Genomic DNA, 23,114 nt, shown 5'->3' with positions numbered 1-23,114 from the left:
TGGACGAAGGTCCGTTTTTCAATGCTAAGTTTGCATTTAATTTAGGTTTAAACATACTTTCTTTTACATTGTAATTCGTGTACATGGCATTCATGTTTACTTCATTGTTTAAATAAACAGTTATCCTCATGTGAACATTCACAGAACATCGTCTGCTTATTCAGAGTTTAAACAAGGGATGTGTAGGATAAATTACTAGCAGGAGTTTCTATTGTGTGCTGCCTTTATATTTTGTGGTTTAAAGTAAAGGCACCTAACTGAGTGATAATTACATTCATTGTTTATATAACTAGAATAGCAAGAGTTTCATTATTGTGTGTTTTGTGGCTTGTATTACAAGCAAAGTTTTTGAAAGGCTGTGCCAGGGACTTAAAATATATCTAAAAAAAAAACACAGGCTCTTGAGTATCAAGCACAAAACACTTTGTGAAATGAAGCACCATAGCAACAGACAATAACAAATGGAGTTTCCATGACAACTGGGACCACTGCAGGTACCTGCTTCATTGCCACTCTTACCTTATTAGAGAGATAGTCACCATGTCCAGCTTTTGCCAGATATTGTATGAAACAAATATTGGCTCCTGAAACAGCTCTATTATTTCAACATGTCCAGTTGTATACCCTACATTTGAGAAAACTACCTCAGCATCATCGTACAATCCATTTTTATTTTTATTTTTTTGTTAATATTATTCACTATGGGGGATTTATATCCCCAGTGTGCTAATCTACTGAGCATTTGTGGGTAATCTTCAGAAATATCCATCTTTTCTATGAGCATCAGCTGCACACAAAATATTATTATTATTATAATGAGCTGCTCTGCCTTTTCCCCCGATGCAGAAAAGTTCATTTATATTGCTTTTGCCTTGATCTGTGGATCCATGTCAGTCTAGAGAATACATAGAATGCAATAAAATGAAAGAACTCTAGTGGGGTTTTTGTTTTGTTTTTTTGTTTTTTTTTGTGGAAGAAAATAAACTGCTAATATTACCAAACTAGTAACTCAGAAGGTTTATTTAACAAGTTGTCTGTTAATTGTTTTAGGACATTATACTTTAAAACCTTCATAAATGTTCTCAATATAGATACAATAATACACAAATGCACATACCTGTATGTAATCATCCTGGCTGGAATTACATGGTAATTATGGCACTGCCGAAGCTTATGTTCAGTGACAGAAGCATTGTCTGCAAAGTGTCAGGTTATGCTCGAGTGGATTTATACATGAGTGGTTTCTACTGCTTGGATCGGGGGTCCTCCTCCGTCTCATTAAGAGCTGTCAAGGAGGTGAGACCCCTACAGGGCAGGGCAGCAACCTTTGCCTGCCCCCCAAAAGAACATACAGCTGCAGGAGTGGTGCAGGGGCAAACAAAAATGGGGAGTAAATAGTAAGATTGAAGATTGCATGGGGAAGAAAGCCTTGTTGATCCCCCCCCGAACCTCACTATAATTACAATTTAAAGAAATACCAAATAACAAAAACCATGATAAAGACCAATGCAGATATTTGCAGCTAAAACTGCAAACATTGGCCAAGACATCCATCCTTATCACCATTTTTGTTTTCATTGGTTTATATTTCTAAAGCAGTTTTTCACTTTTGGTTTGATCAGCTTTCAATTGAAGATGAAAAAGCCGGAGAGCTTCCCAAAGGTAATGCGTGGAAGTAGCCTGATCTAACTGTGACATGCTGTCAGAGGAAACAACATGGTCCTGAAGGAAAGGTCATGTTTTGCGCAGAACAGGGTGACTGGATACAAAGCAACACAAACAAAGAAAAAAGACAATAACTGAAAGCATTTTTATATGTTTGGGAAGACTAATTTGTGACATCCCTGTGAGACTATGATATGCCCACTTATTTCACAATGTTGGGATTGATCCTGCAAAATGCTGTAGAATGTTACAGTTTTATAAGGCATTTGAGTTTCTTCTAAATACTTTAGTCAGGGTTTGATAACAAAAATGCAAAATGGCAAATGGATGTTTAAACAGTATTCAACGTGTTTTTAATAATAACAGCAAGGCTATCCTGTAATATAAGAGCATGTACCAAAGCAATTTTTAAGAAACATAATTGTATGAAGCTTCCCACTAGTTTATTTCAAATGCTATTGTCATAAGATATTATTCCTTGTTAGTTACTGTATAGTCATTAATACATTTCTAGATTTATAAATGGACCCTTAAGTGTGGCACACAATAAAAATGAATAAGTAAATGCAGAACCTCTGCCCACCACTTCTTGGTTCAACAAAATAAAGCGAGTCATTTATATTTGGTGTGCAGAGCTTTGAAAGAAACCCTGCTGTTTTGTGAGTTCTTTATAAATGAAAAGAAACCTAGACACCTGAAGAGATGTGGACTTTTGTATCAAGCACTTTTGTATCTGTATTTGGGTTTTGAAATGCCATTTTCTGCAAATGCTGTAAGCAACAATGGAAATTATATTTGTCTGCCTGGGGAGATTAGTAAATCTGATTCACTGTGGCATTAATCAAATTTTAACAATGAATGTGAAGTTTTCAGAAAGTACTCATTGAATATAAGCATCAAATTGCTTTTCAATTGGTTCTGGTGAGCACCTGTTTTTTTTTTTTTTTTTTTTTTTTCATGTACCTCATTAAAGTTTGGTGACTTCTGAAGCATGAAAGCAGCAATATGGATTTATAGTAATGACCAGCAATCATTTCATCTGCTCATAATTACAACAAATCCAGATACAATCCCAGATGGAGCCCTAATGAGTCCCTACAGTTCTGGGGAACTATAGTGGTCTATGGCTTGGTGACTGTCCTATGTAAAGTGAACCAAACTGCTGTCAAACTCACAGTAGCCTTTTCTATTTGTTGGCACATTTAACAAATATGATATTATGGACTCTTGTTTTGTGTCTTATACTTTGGATTTATTTTAATGCAGTGTACTTTTCACTTTGAAAATAATTCATTAACCATCAAAGGACCAGCGTTACAGTCCTACTATCTATACAGTACCACAATACTGTAGCATCCACATTATTCCCCAACTGGTTTTATCAAAATATCTCCAATTATCAAATAAGAGCAAACAAGTTCCAAGATATATCCTTTAGTAGTCCAGGTGTACAATTAGGACCAGCTTTCAAATACAGAGCCATTATCATGCACTATCGACATGGACTAAAGCACTTGCATTACAGTCTTGGATTAAGATAAATGAAAGCCTATCTTTAGTTGGTTCACGAATGGTTCAATGCACTGATATATACATTCTATAAGCTGCAGGGTATTCTTTTTTTGAAGCCTGTTAAAGCTTTATCAATAAACTGTGAATGGGGTGAGCTAAGCAGAGCCTTCTGGTAATGCTGTGTTTATCCAGTAAAAACTTCAATATCCCTGTAAGATTATTGTAAGAATATGCAATTTTCAGTTGCTTTACATTTCAATCATCCACATTTCAGTCAATGACTTGCTAATAACTGAATACACTGTATACTGTACATCTCAAAGTTGTCCTTCGCAAGCTTTAATTAATTTGAAAGCACTGGGAGTTGTGGTTGCCACATAATGGATTGCCAGATATATAATTAATCAGTGTGTGGCAGGAATGGCATTGCGGTGTCGTCAGACGAGAAGGCGGAACAAACAGACAGGCAGGTGCTGCAGTTCACAGGCACGGCGTGCTCCGTTTAATTTAGAACAAGAAATAAATAAAATATTTAAACAAAAACAAAATCAAATACAAAAACACAAAACTTGCCTTCACGGCACTTCTGAGTCTTACTTTAAATCTCTCCTCTCCCTCCTCACTCGCTTTCGTACTCTCCTCTGTACCCCCACACAGAGTGCAGAGAGCTGCAGGCTTTTATTAAGTATGGCTGAGGGGTTAAACTATCAATTCTCTCATTACCCCTTGGCCATATTCTGCACGAGTTTATTAATTGTGTGACTGTTGGCTAGTTTAACAACTCACTAGCCGACAGCCACACATTATCACAAGGTTTTGAAACATCCCTGGCAGAGGGCGAGTTTACTAACCTCGCCTCTGCCAGAACACGCTTTACCAAATAAAACACACGGCGATTCGCCATCCTATACAAATATACAATAAATAATAAATACAATACACAATAAATAATAACACGCTGCCACAAATACAATCAATCATACAACAAACAAATACAAAATAACACAGGGGCGGAGGGGGAAACCCCCTTCTAGAAATAAACAATACATGTAAGCAGGGCTTTCCTACCGCCCTGCTACACAGTGGAAATAAATGTGGTTCTCTTTTCTGTAGAACAATGCATACTGGCTGTTCACATTGTTATTTGAATGTTATTATAATTAGCATGTGGGAACAGAAAATAAAACTAAGATGAGTGAATGCACCCAGTGGATAGGCTGACATTATTTTCCAACTCAAGTCAAAAGTGCAGTTTTTAAAAATAAATAAATAAATAAATAAAAGCAAAAACATGCCTTGTAATGGTAGTTAAAGGGCAAAGTATCAAAATCTGGACCTTTTGCCCTTCAATATGACTGAAAGCTTCTCAGTGTAAACAAGATTATGATGCCATGCTAAGACTGGTGAAGTATAGGTGCATTTTCAGATTATCTGTGGCTGAGTTCAGATGCATTTCTTTCTGGATTGTAGTGGGGTGTACTTTCCCTTATAAAAGTTGTCCACAGTGAATACATAGCAAAGTATTATAAATTGAAGTGAAAGCATGGTAAAGCACAGGCAAGCATTGTAAAGAGAGAGGTATGGTAAAGAATTTTTAAACAAAAAAAAAAGCTTGGTGAGTATAGCTATTAGAAAAGCAAGGGAACACTGCAAAATTACTGTGCAAATTTCCTGTGGTAGACTTTTATCAGGTGCTGGACGCTTTGTAGGAAGCATGAACCATTCCTGGTCCCAGGGACTTTTTTAAAATGAAGAAGGGCTTTGTGTCACATTGAAAGTGACAATTACAAACGAATGATTCACTGTTCTTCATCCCTTGGAGACTGACCACAGGGAATTCCGGACTCATCGGTGTCAATCAGCTGCACAGGATCAAGAACGGAGATAAAAGTACGGTAGCTTTTCTCCTTTGTTTGTTTGTGACCATAGACTTTGGCGTTGCACATGTACAAAAAAACCTTTAAAAAGGGCACAACATATTTCAACAAGTTTGACCATCAACAGCAAGCAAATAGAAGAGCTGCTGTATTGTCAATATAATAGCAGAGTGTACACAGCATCTGGTAAAGTGGATTGTTTTTATACGATACATTCCAATGTTAATTGCCTCAATGAAAGCCTTACCTGGCTCTTCTAGTTTCACTAGAAGAAGATGTAACAGACACAATATGGTTTTCTTTTTTATCGTTCATCTTATACATAATTTATGAAGCATAAGAGGCTTTTTTATCTAGACTGCTATCAACTGGAATTTTTTTTTTTTTAAAGTTCTGAATTGTATAGCAAGTATAATTAACAGTTGCTGTACCGATGCTGTACAACAAAATTAAATAATACTCCCTTGCCCTGTCAGTATGGTATCGGACCACCCCTGAACAGCACGGACATGTAGGATTCATGTTCAAGTTAGGAACATATAATGAGACTTTGTGAGGATTTGTGCAATCCTGGGTACAGAAGCACGCGCCAAGTGAGTGTCGACAGTCACCTTTCTATCAAAGATGTGAGATCTGCTGTCTTGCAACAGGGAGATGAGGCTTTTAATGCTACAGATGCGTACCGTCCAAACAAAAGTGTATGTTAGATAGAATATGTGTGCCCAATGGCAAAACCTTACTAAATACTTCTGTGTCGATATATTCAAGAGGCTGACTGTAATATTTCTTTCCCACTCTCATGTAATCAGTTTAGACCATTAAGGAAAGCTTCATGGCTATGCTGTTGGTGTGAAATGCAGACATTTAGTGGTTTGGGCTTTAATTTGCTAATTGCTGTTCTTTTTTCTTTTTTTTTTTTAACATGTCTCAAAAGCCTTGTAGGGAAATTGTTGCTGTCAAAATAAGGTCTTTTTTACATTAATGTAAATATGCAAGGAAGCAAAAGAAAAAAGCATTACAGCAACACAGTAAGATCTAAGCAGATAAACACAGATTATAGGCTAATGTTTTAAAGCATCTTTAAAATAACTCCTCTGTAAGCACTGAAGAGAAAACAGTGGTGTACTGGAATATAATATTAAATTATTAAGCAATTTTGTGACTTTTTTTTTTTTTTTACAAGACTCTGCTACCATAAAACAGAAAATTAAACAATTAAGGCTAAATGTCTGTGGGGTCAAATCAAAATAATGCCTTGTGCTGCAGTTTCAAATGAACGCTTCATTCTCTAAATAGATGTTTACCTAATACTACCTATCAGTCTGCCTGCTACACTAAATCAATGCTGTTTAATGTAACTGACTTTTTTTTTTCAATGCAGCCCAACTATTTAATGAGAAAAGAACAGCATATTCAATTTGAACAAACAATTATCCATCTGCCCTTGTTTGATAGGATTAAAATATTGTTTTTTCATCGTCAGTTCGTGATTATGTCATTTACCCTTGTATCCTGAGGCAGATGATTTCCAATGCGTTCCTCTGAGTGAATTGTATTGCTTTAATGCTGGCTATTTTCAACACATGTAGAACATTTGCTAAACAATCATAGACCACTGAATGAAAATAATACTCATCTTTGACTGCTATTGCTCCTTAAGTGATGTTATCATGTTTTAGTACTAGTAACTATTTTGAAGGCCACATTAACATGAAACTGCCAATAGCACATTCAAAGATCTGATTCCTGCAAAATAAAAATATATTTTTGTTTTACTGTATTAGGGACATCATGAGATAATGGTTTTTTTTTTTTTTTTTTCCAAATCCCTAACTTTGGCCCAAAAAAAAGTATGCTATGATACCATGGTTTGTAACACTGTGTAAAAAAAAAAAAAAAAAAAAATTTTGTTCCTGGGTAGTAAGTGTTATTTCCTAATTGCTTATGCCTCAAAATTACAGAACGTGGCTATTATTCCCCACAAACTTTGCTTTTATGACCAGGATAGTGATATTTCAAAATATCACTATTTCCAATGGGAAAATGGGCAAATGTGTGTCTTTTCGTTCACATAAAGTCAGAAAAAAACAACATATGAATCCAAATTAACATGTATTTATACTAAATGTTAATCTGGATTCATATGTTGTTTTTTTCTGACTTATTACACACACTAACCTGGCCATATAATGCTGATTATCCCTTAAAATTTGTAAATAAAGCCTTACATAGTTGCTCAATATGCTCTTGTAACGTATCTGTAACTGTACACCTGTATCTCCTGAGGAGAACAACGTTTCATGCATTCCTAATTTGGATTGACAAGGGTAGGTCAGAGAAGTAGCAGGTGTGGTAATAAAGCTAGTGCTGTCAGATTGCTTGCAGAATTTAATCATTTTCAGTGCATATCTTGTCTGAAGTGTGCAGTTTCATTTTAAGGCTCACATACACCATCACCAGGTGATTGAGAAGCCCTTTGGGCCGAGGTATTGTTCACCTGGCTGAACCACATTCTTCATAACTTCAATCTCGCCTTTTGGCATTTTCTCAATATTCTTTCCACTTCCCTTGAATTCTGCTTCTGTAGCTAACCACGTTTTATTTGTTGGTGAGACTGCAGCAGAGAGAGAGGACATAGGTTAACACAGCGCTGTCAGATCCTATCTTTGTGCTGAGAACTGCACTTTTTTTTTTGGTTTGTTTTGTTTTATTAAAACGGTAAAGCTTTTTAAAAGTGTTTTTAATTACACTATAATAACATGTAGTTGATATTGTAATTACAGTGTTATTTAAAAGCTGTAAGCATTCTAAGTTGTTTTTTGTAATAGTTAATGTGTAATTGGAGTTATTTCCTTTCAGAAAGAAAATGTGTTAATTTGAAGTAAAACACTTTCAGTTTGTAATTATGAATAATAATAATAATAAAAAAAATTACTACCTATCTGCCTTGTTAGGTGTACTTCAATGTTTTACTTTGATTTCCTAATTGGGTGTTTAAAATTATAGGTGGGCTTTGTAATTATACCAATTACAAACAAACAAAAAAGTGCTGAAAAGCATTTAAATACAATTTATATCTTAGTAATCTATTCATTAGGAAGCCTGGCTTGTTTGGTGTTTGTTAAAAGTTTGAAATAATATTGGATTTGACTTTCCCTTTAAGATAGCTACTGAAGTTGATAGTTAAAAAGAAACAAGAGCCAACAGTATCACCTTGTGACAGGATAGCATTACGGGCCCAGGTGGTAATGGCAGGCAAGGAGACTCAGAGACAAGGAAGCTGCAGTGTAAGCGCGGCTGCGCAGTTTAATCAACCAAAAGTAAATCAAAAAGTTGAACCAAACACTGCTCACAGAGCAAAATAAAAGGTTTAACAAAAACAAGTCACAAACACAATAACATGAACAAAAATAACCAGCTCAAGGGCCAAAACAAAAGTTTTAAACAGAACTGTTCAGGCTGGGCAGCGCCTTCACTGAATCTTCTCCAAAACACAGAGTAACAAAACTTTCACTCCCAAATTCCCTCCCCCAAACAAAGTATTATCTCCTCTTTTATAGCATGTGGCTGGAACCTAATTATCAATTATTAAATTAGCTCCAGCCACATTCTCACATGTATTTTGGCAGGAAATTAACCCCATCCCTGCCAACCACCACCAAATCACCACACAACAATATTATAATTTACAGACAGGGCCCTGCCTTGCCACACACCTTTAAAGGGAAGTGATGTTATCCACAATATGTGTGTCAATTTGGATAACCTTGTTAAAAAAAAATGTCATGTATTGTTGGCACTACCACTACTAACCTGACACAGTATCATTCCAATACCTTTCTTAGAGCTTTTTTCATATATAAAAGCAGCTGCTGGTTTGAATTCCAGTTCATTGTGTGGCTTAAATGGACAACACTGCTGGCATTATCCATGGGGACATTCGTTTGTAAGTTTCCAGTGCTCATGCTACCGACCTTGCCTCGTTGTTCTTCCCTGCATTCTTCAGTGTGCAATTTGAAACCTCACGTAGACATGATTTATTTTACTAACTTTCCTCTTCACACATAACTGCACTGCTCCATCTATTCTCATGTCCCCTTCTGTACTCAGGTGCACCTTGGGGGTTGGCAGGTAAAGGTGAGATGTCTCTCTGTCAGTTCCAGGGTGCATTTCACGGTGTCCTCTTCATTACACCTGAAGGTTCATCTGTTTTTTCTCAGCTGGCAGGAGATGTTTTCTTTTTTTTTTAAAAGATGATGGATTGATAGGACCCCATGCTGATCCCTCTTTTGTTTAATGACCTCTTGTCCCCCAGTCTGGCAAGAGCATTGTGTCACCATAATAACAGTATTTCCTGCACACGTTTACTATAAATGAAGTTTGAATTGGAAGAAAATTATAGAGCCAGGCTCTTTTAAAGCAGATGTCCATATTCCTGACTCGATTTCTAAAAGAAATGGAAAAAAAGAAGATTGAGCAAAACTGGAGAGCTGTATTATCTTCAAACAAATTTACCACATTGTGTAGCAGGAAACAGCTCTTACAGAATTGCAGTTGTGTTTGCAGTGCTAATAAAAGACCTAATCAGTCCAGCTTCTTAATGAGAAATTCCAACCAGAGCAGTCTTGCTTTGTTTTTCTTCTTAATATGACCTGTACACAATTTGTGACCACAGTGGTTATTATGATATTATGGCAACACTATTTTCATCTTAGCTATAGCCTAATATCTGTTTTGTTTAGTTTTAAAGTTATTACTACACGTTCAACAGCGTTGCTATACTTTTCTTAATACATTTTTAAATATGGGTGTATAAACTCTGTATAATTGTATCACCATTTTATAAAGGTAATGTTAGTGCCGGTTCTTGTTTCTCTCTGCTAATATTTTGACCTTTGTATTTGGGTTAACATGCGAGAAATGTTAAGATGTTAAAAAGTACCAAACAGCAATCTCTATCTTACATATATGTATACCGCAGACACATTAATTCTGTAGCCCTGTCTGTATGCTGTTAAGCTTGAATTGATTTATAAAGGGTTTCTTTATCATTTACAATACACCTTAATGCATAGAATATTAAAAAAATGGACAGAGACAGATTCAATGTGACTGCAGATAGGTATAGAATATATATATATAAGATATAGATATATATAATATATATATCTATATATATATAGATATTCTACCTTATTTTCTATTAATAATATGCTTGTATTTATAGTTCAATTTTTCATAACAAACAGGGAAGATAGAAATCAAATGTGTAGGCAAGCTGCGTGTATGTGTGTGTCATTGAGTGGCACGATGGCAAAGCAAGTTTTGAATAATTTAAAAGAAGATTGACGGTCCAATAAAACCAATTGTTACATATTTATTTTTTCATTCCTACTAAACGGATTAGCTACTTTTTCCTAAAAGCATTCCCATTTAAATTTGAGAGCTCTTGAGACAAACTGGAATGGGGTGCTTGATAAATGTTTCTTTGATGTGCTGTAATTGGGTTATTGAATTTACTTATCTCTTAAATGAGGTTTGCATTGTCTTAGTCATATGTGTTTAAGGCCAAGAGGAGGTCACTTGTAGCTCCCAACTAAGGGCAAATTTAGGTTAAAGTGCTTCTGAATAGCCAGGACTGCGACAAGTCAATCAAAAGACACAGTGCAGTGAAGTGCTACACTGGAGCTCAATGTTGGCTGGTCAGTGGTATGGTCCCAACGGACTACTTCAACAGTCTGAAGCCTCTGTATCAAGTAAATGTCCAGACTTAGCCTTAGGCCATCTAACCAGTGACAAAGTACTCCTGTATCCAAGACCTCTATTAATTCAAAGACATCTACAGATATACTACACACTAGTATAGGACAAATAATTCTGTAACCATTAAATATATAGAAGGCAATGTATACATAAGACAAGACCATTCTTTATTCTCCCTAACTTCATAGTATAGAGTTCAAGGGACACGGACGTAGAATGTTTAAATAAGAATGTTCCCACAAAGGCCCCTAGCGTTTCATGTTTTACAGTTAAGGGTTTAATGGCTGGACTCAGGCGTTGATGACTTTACAATTCATTTTAAGACCATCAGCACAATCTAGTAGTTTTCAGATAAACCTGCCCTATGCTCCAAAGACACAGAAAAGCCTACCATTAAAAATCAATGCAACATTGATGATTACATAGCCTGGGGATGCATTATGATAAATGATTATTTCAGGAGAGCTTGGGTAGCATTGTATCTATAGCTGTATGTTTAAATGACAGAAAATTTAAAAAACTGAAGCCGACCATTATAGCCTTTTAGATAGTACTATTTAATTCAATGCATGGTTTAAGTAAGCTGTGTTATTGGAAGGTAAAAGCATACATTTAGAATTTAAAGAGGTTATCCTTCCATTTCGGAAACAGAACAATGAAAGCAGCTTTGCAAAATTGACTGTAATATCTTTGTTTTAAAGACACAACATTCACAAAATAGCTGATAATACATTTCTCCGAAGTGCAGTACAGTAGATGTCTGTACTTTTATGATGTGTTACATTATCTAAGGATTTTGTGGCACACTGTGGAATGTCAACTGCTGCTCTTTTATTGAATGTCAAAGAATCCCTTTTCACACTTTTTTTGTGCCTTGTGATGTTCAGAAGCAAATAATAAGCAGAGAATCCCGGTTACTTGGCAGCATTAAAGACAATAAGAGGTCAGACTTTAAAATCGAGGAGACATGAAAAGCAAATCTCAGCTGAGTGCATAGCTGGTTGCATCCGTCAGACTTCTGTCTTGTGTGCCTCTTAAAAAAAAAAAAAAAAATGTTACATGTACTTAAGAACACCTAACATTTGACCTGATGTCAAGATTCTTTTTAAATAATTAAATTGTGCTAAATGGGATAGCATAATATGTGTTCCCAGGAGGGGCACACTTTCCTGATATCCTAGGAATGAAACAATAGCAAATCATATCACACAATACTTTAGTTCAATGCTCATCACAAAATAGCACATAATTAAAGTATAAGCAATACATTTTAAAAAAATAAAATAAATGTGTAGGCAATAAGCACTGCATTTCAGAACTCTTCCATGTATTTGGTTTTATCTATGAAAAGATCAACCGGTCTTGAATTTGAATAGGGATTTCAGGCAGCTTACTGTTATTCACTATATTAAATGCAGAACAAAATACCAAAGTTTAGTGCAGAGTGGGTAATTTTTAATAGAGTATCCTGATAATTCTCTTCTGAGCATCTGTTTTATTAAAATCTGCTAATTTGACTGCTTGCTTTGTTTACCTTGTCCAAAATTGAGGTAAAATTTTAAAAGGAACATTTAGCTTTCAGTACAACATTTCATTGGAAGTATGTATTTGTAAAGCAATTTGTTACAATAGTTTGTTTTTTTTCTCAGATTAGAGGTAAGATGATTTTTACTAAACACTCATTTTGCCAGGTGCACTCATTTATGTCAACAGCCTGCATTGCTAACACATTATTAGACTGTGGCAAAACAAACCAATCATGCTTAACAAATAAATCTCAATATTTTCAAAGCAAACTACAGGACTAAAGTGCTTGACTTCATTAAGATGAAGTGCAGTGTTTCCAACCAATCATTACAGTTAGACTCCTCAAGAGTACAACTGAGCAAGAACATTCTCAAATTCTGTATTGGTTCTTAAAAGCCTTCTGTCTACACTTTGTTTTGCTCTATAAGTATTAAGCCAAGTATCATTAATATGCGTACAATATGGATCCTTTCACTGCAAAGGAATTTTGAGCTAGTTCAATCTAAAATCTTGATTCTCCGTTTCATATAGATCTTACTGAGCTACTCTAATCATGTCTGCAATTCAGCATCTCTTGTAAAACTCTCCCTGGGTGTTTCCCTTTGTAACAGCAATGTCACCCAGGAGTATTTTTTTTTCATAGAAAGCAACCAGGCAATTAAAGGCAAATGTGTCAGGGCTGTGCCCCTGCCAGACTGAATCATGGTTCTGCAGTTGGCAGCCCAGTACATAAGGCGTGTTCCTCTGGGACTGCGCACAGCAGTTTACTTTTCAGTGGATGTATTGTGTTGCGGTTTAAAAGTCTGATGGAGTGTGACAGCACACTCATTTGATTTGAAACACTCTTTGCTACTTGAAAGTAGTTACATAATGTCTGTTAACAACATTATTTCATAATTTAAAATTTTAAAATAAAAATTTGTAATTTTTCCCCTGTTTTTAGACTTACATCTCATTTAAAAAGTAATGGAGGAATTGATTCCAGGTCTCAGGGTATTGTTCTGAAAAAAAAAAAAAACACATCAAACCTCACAAAGAAGTCTTTACCGGCATTATAATGCATTGTTTCAATCACCACTCCAGTTACCAAAATATGTGTGTGTGTGTGTGTGTGTATGTGTGTGTGTGTGTGTGTGTGTGTGTGTGTGTGTCTGTGTGTGTATGTGTGTGTGTGTGTGTGTGTCTGTGAAAGGTTCGAATATAACACAGTATATATACCAATATATGACATGTGAACTTTCCTAATTGCAGTTTAATAACTGCGCTGACAAGCAGCATAAGTTAACTAAGAATGTCATGACATTTTAGATAATTAACTGTACATACTTTTCATTCCCTCATAATAGTTATTTACCTACTTTTTTTTATTGTACCAGAGGTCAGATGATGATTTTACTCTGCTAATTATGCCGGCCAGTTTGGCCGTGGGTCTGTCTTTTATAGCTTTGAAGACAATGAGTTTGCTCAACCTTTACAATTTGAACTCTATGACAGATCAATAGATACTGTGTATCTTATACCCATAAATCGGCAAAGGATTTTTTCTTTCTTTCTTTTTTTAATAGCATTGACATTTAGAATCAGAAACAAATAAACAGTTCCCCTCCCACTAATTATGTGCAGCCTTCAAGTCTAGAAGTAATAGCGATTGTTAAATAACTGTAATCCAAGTCTGGCTCATTTCTCATATTGTGCTGTCATATCATGGAAAGCAGAAAGTTTCTCGTCTGACTGGATGCAACCACAGATTTCCTGTAACCTGATATACCAAACTATAACATATTTATGTTCACTCCTCTCTATTGCTTTAGAAGGTAAAATGAATTCGCTGTTTTTAAACCTATGTAACACAAACTGTTTTCTGAGAAAGCCAACACTCCTGCTGCATAGTGACTGCACAGAACAAGTTTCAGTGATAGTGCTGGTGTGTATTTTATACATTTCCCTTTGTTTCCCTTGGATGTTGGATTTAGCTTCAGGTGATGTGATCTCATGGTCCGTTTTTCAACGGATTATGGATCACTTGCAGTATAGTGTGGTCATGCTCGCACACACAGTGTCATGGAAATTATTTGGAAAATTTGGGTTTGGGTTGTTTTATTCCTTAATATTCTCAAAGGCCTGGTGTTTGAAGTGTCAAGTGCAGTCTTCACAGTGATTGCAATCTGTCACTGCTCTAATCAGTAATATAGAGAAAAGAAATACATGTAATAATATGTGAATAATCCTAGTATCCTCGAGTCCCATAACTGAGCATGTTTGGGATTGGAAACTACAAAATTCATCTACAAGTATAGATCTGTCTGCTGCTCAGCTAGAATTAAAACCCACAACCTCCGGGTGCAGACGGTACACAGAGAAGCCCAACAGTTTGTTAACCAACTGCTCTGGCTCTACAAATTGTTATCATTAAGTTTTTTAATGACAAATATGTTATTAAAATATTTTGTCCAATTATCGTTAAATATGATTTTTTAATGCAACTGGCAAGCATTCATATTGCAAAATTGGGAGCCCGTCCAGATAACTTCCCGTCTTTGACAGCTGTTGGATAAATTATGCAAAAGAACAAGTCATGGACAAACCTGTGAGGGAGGGTGACATTCTGTTATAGAGCTCATTAGGGTGTTCTCTTTGAAGTGGAAATGTAGAGGCACTAATCATGTAACTCCATTATAAAAACTATATATTAAAAAAAAAAAATAGCAGACCGGGTCACATTGCAGTAGGCTTGCCATGTCACTTCTCCAGCTGTAATACTCTAATATCCTCTTTAGATTAGCATATAATAAGCAGACTCCACATTCAACAGCCAATGTCAACTCAAAGAAGATTGCAGCAATCTCTTGTGATCGTGGAAAGAGTCTTAAGAATTAGTGCATCGAATTTCTTCTGCCTAAAGAATCATGAATCAAAACTAAAACAAATACTGCTTCATAATTGTAAATATTTGACGATATTAGTTAGGAGAATCTCAGGTCAGACCACAATTTCTGACAGGTAGTTTTTGTTGTTGTTTTTTGTTTTACTAATTATATATATATATATATATATAATATATATATATATATGAAATAATATATAGATATATTATATATATATATATATATTTAAAATGTTTTTAAAAATTTCTTTATAATATTAACCCTCTTGTAAGAAATTCTTAGGTGAAGGTGTCACAAGATTTCTATTAAAGGAACATTCTCACAGGTTATGATCTGTCTTTATATGACCTTTCACAGAGTCTAGTCTCTGCAGTTAATGAGGGAATTCGCTAATCATAGTCTTGGAATTGTAGATATGAAATTGTGTAGGTCTCATCATTTTTGTTTCAGATGTCATTGTTGGGTTGTCAGCTTGTCATCTTCCTTGGCCCTATTGTTGGCATTTAGTCTCTGCTGGATTAATAAATGTGCTCTTTGATCTGGATCGTAAACTCCCGATAGACATTATGCTCAAAAATATTCAACAACTTTTGGCCTGCCAGACTGTCGAATCATAAAACTGATAGACTGACATTACATCTCCTCATGAAAAATGCTAAGGTCAATGTGTATTAACTCTTTTAGCTTTGAGTTTTTCCATCCAAAAAGCAAAACAATTAAAAAAAAAAGTGAGATCATGCCCTTTTGTGCTAAAGTGCAGTTACAATTTAAGAGATTTGTCATGATGCGTAATGAAGTCTGTTGTTTATTGAACACTTATATTTCATAGTTTCTCGTTTCGTTTATAATTTTACTGACATTACTCCATTCTTTGATGTTTTGCTTATGACTTTTTTTTGGTATACATTTATGTTATTTAGTATTGATAAAAAAATATACTAAATAACTTTTTCAATATATTCATGCCAGCAATCACTGCAGAATCAATATGCATCCTCAGAGACTCCAATAGTGGATTAGAGAATCTGGGGTGGGCCAGCCTTCATTTCCCGATGAATGTCAGTTTTGACGAGGACCCTCTGTTATTTCATCGCTTGTTAAAAAAAAAGGACAACTATTTAACTATAACCACTGGGACTGGAATCATGGTTCTAAATGGCCAGACATGAATATTAATAAGACATTGGACCGTGGAGTTTGACACTTTAAAGGATCAGTTAGTTAATTAGAAGATGGCATGGCACATCAGCTCCCATGGCACCATGTACCTTCTGTGTCCCCTTTTTATTTTCATTTTGACAAGCAAGATTACATCATTACCTTTAGTTTCACTTGTTAGTCACACCATGGCAGGAGAATATGTGAAGTTCTAATTAACTGTTGCTGATATTTTCTCATTTCTCCAGAGTTTTAGATCAAAATGCTATTTGAAGGCTGTTTACAAATGTGTTTGTTTTTTTGTAATGAGGTCTTGTAATGAGTATTATAGCAATCTTACAGGCCTATACAAAGCAGTCAAGTTTAGGTACTAACAAGCAGTGCTTTACAAAATACACAGCAGTGCCTCTGGTGTGTAAAACATGCTTTAAATTGTCCTCAATAAATGGGCTTGCTTTTTTTTTGTTAGCACCGGGGTCATAATAATAAAGAATGGGAAGTTGTGATAAGAATTGTACTGCATTGTTTTCATCTCAAATCTGTATATCTCTCCTGCAATTCCACACATATCAAGATCTATTCTGACAGCCTCCTTTTTAAATCATTTCAATTTACTATGGCCTGTCCCTAGGCTATGGTTATAAGGCTCGGTGTTAATCTCAGTGTGATGTGTGTTTGTGGAAAGTGTACTGAGAAGAACACAAGCTAACGCTACCGGCGAAGGAGGAAAATGAGCCATTCGACAAGAAAAAAACCAATAATAACAACATTCACAATGCAGTGTTTCCTACCCTCAAGCATCACCTGTGGCTACCGTAACTCTACAGCATAAAAGATTTACAATATGTGGTTAGAATGCTGTAAGATTGCCTCTTTAGTTTGGAAAGGCATTGCCCAGGTGACAACAGCCAGGTTCCAAATTAAATAAATCATTCTTAATAGAAACTGACTGTCCTTTATCAACATCACGACGTCTGAAATATTAATGGGCTGTCTGCTTATATAATATGTTGGAGAGAGCTAAATGTTTCATTTGATATGAGCCCCTTATAGTAACAGTGGGCTTTTTGGGACAAAAGCTGAGCTCTTATACTGTGAATAATTGTGTTTATTAAAAATAATAATAATAATAATAATTTAAATATGACTCAGCCTACTACTAATTATAGAGTGCTCTTTTGTTGAGGTACAGTACAAAAGTAAACAGAGACTTCACCTACACTGCAAAATAAGAATACTGTAGAACAAAGCATGTACAAGATAACAAACAGTCTGTAATGTTTAATGTATGATTTACAAATTTTGAAATTTAAATTATAAAATTGATTTAAATAATCAATTCTTTTCAAAATAAATTCATGCAGTAGTTTGTTTTAAGAAACAAAGCTTGTTGCAAGTCTGTTTGATTTTGTTAACACTATTAGGACACAGCTGTGACAGCTAATCTGCAGAGCTGTCTGGTTTTATTTTGAATTAATGATAATATAGTGACAAAAGGAAATGTTATCTGCAACATTTCTATTGAACTTGCTCCTTAATCGAATCTAGTTGTTGATTATTAAAGGGGAAGTCTCTCACGTGTATTTTTTTTTTTCAAATAAAAATATCCTGTGTTTCTAATTTTTCCCCTGTGGAAATTCCTCTTTTCAAGGTTTCCAACGATTTAACTGAAATGTGTGGACATAACACTAAATAAAACGTTATTTATTTATTTATTTCCCTGATTAGCCCTAATCTTATTATCCTGTCACACACAAATCCCGTTATTGAGCTGCCTCAGAGACGTTTCAATTTTTTAAATACCCATTCACATAGCACTGAATTGCGCAATCTATGGCCGTGTAGTACTGGCATTACCCTTTCACACAGACAAAGGAATCATATGAGTACAACTTCCAAACCTGTCAGTCAACAAATCATTTTCACGGCAACAGAAACCGAACAAAATCACAAAATTTCAGTTATATTATACAATGAGGCAACCTGTTACAAATTGCAATAGCTTCAGGCATAATGTTGGTTGTGTATTTTATTGCAAAGAAGGTGATACAATATATTTAAAAGAAAAAAAGTCCAGGCCTTCAGTCAAAAGCAGAGAGCGAAAGTACGGTGGATGCTGGTATTTGCTCTATGTAAAGGAAGCTTGTGTGAACACTCAACGAGGGTAATGGAACGCCAACATGATGATGAATTTTGCAACCAAACACTCCCAAGATTTTCGGATAGTGCATGGAAAAAACATTTCCGCATGGGAAGAGAAACATTTGAGTATCTGGCTGAACAACTGAGTCTGGTATACAGTCACGTGGGATGTTGACTTTCAGTCCACGGCCACTATAGCGCTTCAGTACCAGCATAGCATTTCACACAGGCATTTAAGACGGTTCAGTGTGAGGTGGTTTATAGATGGCATAAAGTATGGCGGCTCTGTGGCGGTCTAGGCAATTCACACAGACCAAAATGCTGCAGCAGTGCCACTTCTGAGGTAATAGATTACTTTACCCAAGACAACGTGAGATACTCAAAAGATTAGTGTTAATTGGGGTCTGTGAAACCAGCCATACATGTTTTAAGTTACTAATAAATGTGCTGACTAATATATAATAATAATAATAATAATAATAATAATATAATAATAATAATAATAATAATAATAATAATAATAATAATAATAATAGTGGATCTCCTGTGTTTTTGCATGGATCTTTTGTGATTTTTATTTTTTATTAATTGGTTAATAATAATAATTATAATAATAATAATAATCTTGAATCACAAAGGCAAATGTCTAAACCATTCCAAGGCACGTTCAGCAAGGAGACTAATGGGAGATAGTCAGTGGACAGTTTGATAAAGCCTGAACATGTGAGAGCCTGTTTGTGCTGTGAAACCAATCCATGATAACAAGAGAAAGGATGCAAAACAGACTGCAAAATGATTTGAAAACAGTTTATTTATGTTGGCAGCAGAGCAAGATCAAGCCAGTCAGTTAGGGTTGCAGGCTGAGGGAGATCAGTCTCCACAAAGAACACTGAGGGAGTTACCTTGGACTGCAGGGGAAAAAGAATGTAGGCAAAGCTGAGACAGGGCATTTACTAAAACTATCAGGGAGATATTGGAGGTTGGTGAATTCATGTATAAACAGCAATTATTGAAAAATGTTATACATGTAGGCAGGGTTAGAAACTAACACTTACCCGTTCGCCTGAGGCAAATTAAAACTGATGAGGACTAGTTGATGTCTGTGTCTCAGTACTCCTGGGGCCCAGTGCTTAAAAAAATGTACAGATATACTCTCATGTTCAAAGGCTTACATTTTAAAAAATGCAGGAAAAGTACACTTTCTAACGAAGTTTAGCAGTGGTGAATAAACACAATGTTTACAAAACAGTCACTCAGAACTGAAACCTCCCTTCATCTACCCTTGTCTAAAAAGTAGATTTAGTTTATAATACCGAAAGTTTAGATTTAAACCATGACGATGAATAAATTAATAGCGTATTCCTTCTTTGAAGTAAGCACTAAGTAATTTTACAAAAATGTGGAGATTTATACCAGGCTGCGAACCCCCCCACCTCAAAAGAAAAAATAAATGATAATGATTCGCAAACACGAGGAATATGACAGACAAAAGAGGCAGCCCACTTTTCAAGTAACCTCACTTTCACAATTTGACTGGCTGCAGTAAGTATATGCCTTCAGAAATGAATATGTACTGCAAGGTTTGTGTCCAGTATGCCAAAACCAGAGCGGCACATTTGTCACTGGGTCGTCTACCTTTAAGATAGTCGATTTTAAAGTGCTTGAAAAATCAAGTAATCATTACAACTATGAAACTGATGAAGGCAAAGACTGCCAAACAAGGCACATCAAAAACGTAACAATTACAACACACCATAAACACGTCTGTGATTTTAAAGCTAAAAGTTCTTTTTAGAACAGCTCAAAGCAGGTATTCTGATTTTGAATGGATGAGAGACATGGATGAGGCAAAATAATTAAATAAAACCTACAGAAATTCTAAACAGGCACAGGAGTGTATAGACACTATTGCAAGGACTCGGCATCCAGCCCAGTTAACCAGAATGGCAACTGCTAAGTATGTGTCAGTTATCTCTGGCGGTTCTACAGATTGGTCCATTACTGATGCAGTGACGTGCTACGTGAAGTATGCTGTCAGTGGTGTTGTTCAGACCTTATTGGGGTTCAGAATGTGGAGAAGGCAGATTCAGAAACCCAATCAATGTGTCTGGTAATGAGTGTTAGTGTTTATTGTGTATCTCCTATATATATATATTATATATCCCCTATATATATATATTTTACAAAAAATCTAAATTCATAAGTGTTTATTTTTAAGAAACTTAAAAATGAACACTTATGAAACGACTCAGGAACTTCACATAAAGACTAATAAGTTTACATAAGGACTATCAAGTTTCAAAAGGTCTTAGGATTGGTACCACAATTTCTAACTCTGCATATATGCCATCTTTAACCTTTGTGTAACATCTTGTTGAAGATTGGATTGTAGACTGCAGATGGAAGCAGTCTCAGGTTTGAACAAGAAAAGATTTACAGGCTAAATTAGTATATAGTATATAATTAATTAATACAGTATATAGCGGTATGCTTGGAAATATGGCATTGGTATACGTAAGGAGACTTTGTATGCATTCAAAGGATTATGTTTTGCACACCTACTATAAAAAAGGCATTTACTCCATACAGTATAGATCTATTTGTCTCTGGAAATGGGTTTACCCTAATTCGTTAGTTAATTAAAACACAGCATCATTTTAAACATCCAGGATATTATTTTCGATGTGTGTAAGCCACAATTGATTTTCTTTTTTGTTTTTGTTTTGTTATACTGAAAAAAGTCAGCCAGGCAAGGATATGCCATTTTTGGTTCAACAATGGGAAACAAAAGTGATAAGTAGGTGTCTGGGAATTTTTCCTGGGGCAAGGTGGCCTAATACAGGCCAGAACATTTTTTTCTCACAGCAAATAAATTTGAATTCATTCATCAAAAAAGGCTATTGTTAGGTCTGAAAAAGTTTATAAAGAAAGACACGCCCCCTCTCTATTTTTAATACATGTCTAGTATCCACCAAGAACTTAATTGCAATATCAAGTGACATCATCACAGAGCATAAGCCGGTAATTGCGTGAATTCAACATTTTCTTACCTTGGACAGAGCCGCAGTGTTCCTGGGATGGTGCCTTCCTAATGTAATAGGCATGGCTGGAAATGTATTCAAATTGCTTCCAGCTTGCTTGAGTTTGTTAATTGGCATTTGTGTTGGTTGGCTGATTGGCACCAAGTTCCTTCGTCAGAACTGACGCTTAGTCTGCTGGAGGAAAGCACCACAGAGGGCATTCTCTGACCTATCTGCAGTGCGCAGTGCGAAGATAACAAGTTGTTTATCACATTTTAATGTGGTACCCTTGTCTAAAGACCGACGTAAGGCTCAGAAGTGACCAGCATACTTTCACCCGTCCTCTTGTTTTGGCTTGGCTCTGGCCCAAAATGAAGTATGAGAAAACCGACAAAGAAGGAATCAGATTTATTGATTTCCCCCCTTGAGTTTGTACTCCTTAATGACAAGAGTATTACCAATTCCCGAGTCAGAGAAAGCCGAGTCTTCTGTCAAGGAAATGTACGGGGATTTGTGTTGGACTTAATAATGGTGAACCTACTGAAACAGCTATATATATATATATATATATATATATATATATATATTATATATAATATAATATATATATATATATAATCCGTTATGAAAGGAGCGTACCAAAACTTTCCATCGACAAGTGTGTGTTGTAAAAAAATCTACTTTTTATTTCAGTACGTTTCTGACAAAAGCCCTTCTTCAGCTGTGTAGAAAGAAAGGTAACACATCTTGCTGTCCATCTTGTCAGGAGTTTAGAACAAAAAAAGGATTTTAGTGGGATGATCGTCATGATTACAGTACGTAAAAATAAGTAACGTTCCATATTCCAGAGAGAGAGAGAGAGAGAGAGAGAGAGAGAGGCTCCTGCTAGTCGTATGATCAGTCATGCTATATGGTTTTTATTCACCGCAGCAGGATGTCCCTGTATAAGGACATACTCCTAAGGGGAATAAAAACCGTATACCAGAAAAGATCAATCAGTATGCTGTTTATAGCACAAGAATATATTTAAAATAAATAGCAAAACAATGTGTAGCTCAGTCTGTCAATTTTGATCCTTTATGTTTTTTCCTACTTTTACCAGTATAAATGAAGGTGCTACATGCTGCTTAGATAAGTCAGACTCAGTCAGATCGGTAACTGACATTCTAAACTCTCTTGTTTCCTACCGTTACCGGTATTAATAAAATGGCTACAGGCTGTTTGGATAAATCAGGTGGCAGTATTGTTTGAACTACCGACCCACAGCGGCATCCTCAATTTCAGCGGCAAACCACAAAGACACCTTCAAAACTAGTCCCAGTATCCATGTTATCCCACTCGTGTTATCCCACTCTGTTGAATCATTGTTTTGAATATAGAGTCCCACCTGTTGTGGTTGGTTAAAAAAAAAATTATATATATATATATATATATATATATATATATATATATATATAAGTATATAATTATATATTAATATTATATTATTAATTAATGTTGAAAGCCACTGTTTACTTGATTTAAAAAAAAAAAAAAAAAAATAATAGAATAAAAATGATATATCT

The 23,114-nt window shown here is 35.4% G+C and overlaps 1 protein-coding gene across 1 annotated transcript in view; it reads left to right on the top strand.

Annotated features, from left to right (window-relative positions):
- Positions 1-23,114, top strand: part of LOC121298071 (E3 ubiquitin-protein ligase PDZRN3-B-like) — a 95,636-nt gene that overhangs the window by 50,433 nt on the left and 22,089 nt on the right. The window lies entirely within an intron of this gene.

This window comes from Polyodon spathula, chromosome 23 (genome assembly GCF_017654505.1).
Source record: "Polyodon spathula isolate WHYD16114869_AA chromosome 23, ASM1765450v1, whole genome shotgun sequence".
NCBI lineage: Eukaryota > Metazoa > Chordata > Actinopteri > Acipenseriformes > Polyodontidae > Polyodon > Polyodon spathula.
The sequence above is the reverse complement of the archived record's forward strand: the minus strand, read 5'-3'. Positions and strand labels throughout refer to the sequence as shown.